The sequence below is a fragment of the Sinohyriopsis cumingii genome, chromosome 1 (genome assembly GCF_028554795.1).
Source record: "Sinohyriopsis cumingii isolate HCF-2022 chromosome 1, ASM2855479v2, whole genome shotgun sequence".
Taxonomy (NCBI): domain Eukaryota; kingdom Metazoa; phylum Mollusca; class Bivalvia; order Unionida; family Unionidae; genus Sinohyriopsis; species Sinohyriopsis cumingii.
In genome coordinates this window covers 138,960,325-138,963,619 of record NC_142961.1, presented here as the reverse complement: position 1 = coordinate 138,963,619, position 3,295 = coordinate 138,960,325, and the positions used below count along the sequence as shown (strand labels likewise).

Here is a 3,295-nt window from a genome sequence, read left to right as displayed (position 1 = left end):
AAACGGATGATTCAAGAAAGAAAACTTAACTGTCAGAAGTGGGATTTTGAACCCACGCGCAAAATTTGTCCTTTTTTATAGTCTTCCCAGATGTGTATATTTTTATTAAAAATTTATATACTTTCCACATAATAAGTCCATTTTCCTTAAACAAAAGACAACTGTATTTGACCGGTCTTCTATTTACATTAAACTGATAAATGCTGGGCAACTTCCTCTGTTCTGCAATCTGCATCAGCCATTTCTGTTATATAACTCGTATCCAAATATAAGGCCATGGTGCTACAAAAACGGCGAATTTAAAATGCACCGTAATTTAATGCATCAGTCTGGGAAACGTTCGGTGTAAAATACGAGTATTGGTGGAAAAATCAAAAGCTTCATTGTAATTAAATATTTTAAGGATAAATATGTGAGTGTGTGTGTGTGTGTTTCTGTATATATGTTTTAATTTCTCCTTTTGCAGTCACCTGGAGTATCGATAAGTTATGTGTGAATTACAATTTCGTTCTCCCTAGTAATGTTTCACGTTTTTCATGGGTGAACTATCTATCTATTGACCCCATAATTACAACCATATTTAGCCATCAACCTGCTGTACGGTTTCTCTCTGTCTCTCTGTTTCTCTGTCCCTCTCAGAATTTAATTTGGCACAAACGTCTATCCCACGTACGATACACAACTTGAATGAAATGCTGACAGTGAAGTGGTGAGTAAAGATAATCATTCTAGCCAGAGAGACACAAGTTCTCTCCTCTTATGAAATGTATCAATGCAGTGTAACTTGAGGTCAGTCCGTCCTAAAATTCGCAGAGCCGCTGTAACAGTTGTTAAAGTGGTGAATGAAAATTTGCCTGACTTGATATTCAGCATGTCTGAAATAAAATGTGCCGCCAGTAACATACGTAAAAATTTTGTTTTAATGGCAATCTTAAATTTCCCCTAGCGTTTATATAAACTACACATATTAAACGTAAGTTGCGTGGACCCAATGTGTTAGACCCTGAGAGTTTTAGCAAAACAAACTCTTTCCGTGAAAACCCTTAAACCACTTTTATGGCTTTCCATCTTGACGCCATCCTTTTCATCATGGCGGCCTAATGTTAGAATTCTGCTAGAGGCAACACTCTTCACCCTCTTTAACATTATATGTCAGTTTGAGGCTAAAAGGGATCAATATTCTACTATCGACTTACATTCGAGAGAATAAAATACTTATTTTGATTGATACGAACGGATGATCCAAGAAAAAAGTCAGCTGTCAGAAGTGGGATTTGAACCCACGCCCACATTCGTGGACCAGAACACTCTATACAGGTTCATAACCTTGAGTCTGGCGCCTTAGACCACTCGGCCATCCTGACATAAGTATAAGCGTCACGAAACTGACTAATTGTTGAAGGTTTCCGTGTATAAATAAACTCTATCCTTTTGTATAGTCTTTCCATAAATCTACATCTTTTTTTTTAAAGTATCATTTGCTTTCCATAGCATAACTCCAATTTCCACAAACAAACGGCTAATGTATATATAGAAGGCAGTGATGAACATGCACTTGATTATTGGGAAAACCAATGACAACACACTCCCCATTAACACAAGGTAACTAACTCTCCCACGTCACATTCTGACCCCTCGATGACTCGTTCTAATTTTTACATAATATCTGTGCATTTAGTTAGTAAAAACTTACATCACCGTAAAGATGTCATTCCAAACATTTCCTACAGGTAAAATTTAAGTACCTTACTTATTTTGAATGGCAATTTTTACGCAATGTTTGCCCATGGCTTCTCGCCTTGTACAATTTAACAAAACCTCAACTTGTACACTTCCGGTGTACCTCGGAGTGAATGCGATTTTAGTTCAAGGTGAATAGAAACAATGATTATCTAGAAATAAGAACAATTAAAATTAATTTCATTTTCATTCAGGATAACTTGGACAATATAATTTCGTATATTGTTTCAGCTAATCTGGTCATTTACTATATTTTGCGTATATCATGAGATGAGGACACTGAAACATTTGCATAAGAAGAGAGACATCTCGAATGTGACATCTCATGAAGAAATGGAACTTCGAAATGTTTTTCTTGAACCGGATATCGCTTAAATGCAAACGTTTAGCACGACGTAAAGCATAAGAAAAGCTAGTTAATACATGGGAAAATGACAGAAATTACAGTCTCAACGTGGTATGTGCTGGCTGGTACATTACAGTAAAAAGTCCCTCCCCACCCCACCCTTGCCAATGGTTTCAATTTTGTAACTTTTCAGAAAAACGGATGGAGGAAAGTACTAAAAGTTGTTTGAACCAAATTTCAAGTTGACAAATAGATTCACAAATATGTCTGACTCTGATTTATGGACCATACAAAACAACTAGAATACATCAGCTGTATTAGTTTGAGAAAATATTGATGGAAAAGAGAAGAAAAAAACCTCCTGGCTAAAACAAATTCCAAGCCACTCACCCCCAGTCCCATATTATAATATGAAGTAACGTAGTTCTTTAACTTCTATGCATCCGCATGCTGATATCGGCATTCTAAATCTGTTTAATATAAACCCAACCAACAATATTGAACTTGCAGCCATCCACTGTTACCACGGTCTCTTGATTGTGGGGTTAACTAATGATAACGGGTCCCCGAGTGGACGAGTGGTCTAAAGCGCTCTCCGTTACGGATCACTGCCATCTCATCTCAGTCTGGGTTGGTTCGAGTCTCGGATTCGGCCAATGTGGGTATGTGATAAAGCTTGCCAGTAGCTTCTCGTGGTTCTTTCCGGGTTCTTCATCCACCATTAATACTGGCAGTCATTTATAGCCTATAGTGTACTGAAAAATGGCGTTAAACCCAACAACAACAATAACAACAACAACTAATGATAACAGACTCGGAATTAATGAATTAATTGCCTCTGAATGTTACAAATGATCATTATACAAAATACAGTTTATTACAGTAATTTGTGTTATAAAAAAGATGCATTTATTTAATTTAGTTGCTAATGGAATTGTATGACAAAAATGTCTCGGGTTACATAGATGTTACTAACATGGCTACTTGCTATCACAATATAAAGATCCTGTCTGTCAGGGCCTTCGAACAATACCAAAAAAGATGTTGAATGAAACCCAAAGACGAAATTTGACACAAGACGGCCCTTGCCGAGGATTATTATTGCATGAGCTGTCCATACAAGAATACATACCAGTTGATCATTATAAATCTGGTAGCTCATTGGTTGTTCTTATTGATTCTGGTCCAGAGATAAAGATGATGCAAAAA

At 36.7% G+C, this 3,295-nt stretch overlaps 1 non-coding gene across 1 annotated transcript; it reads right to left on the bottom strand.

Moving 5' to 3' along the window:
- Window positions 1–1,259: 1,259 nt before the first annotated feature.
- On the bottom strand, window positions 1,260–1,364 carry Trnal-caa (transfer RNA leucine (anticodon CAA)). The gene is made up of 2 exons: window positions 1,327–1,364; window positions 1,260–1,305 (listed from the first exon to the last, which is right to left on the bottom strand). It is a non-coding gene; the product is annotated as a tRNA-Leu (tRNA).
- Window positions 1,365–3,295: the final 1,931 nt, after the last annotated feature.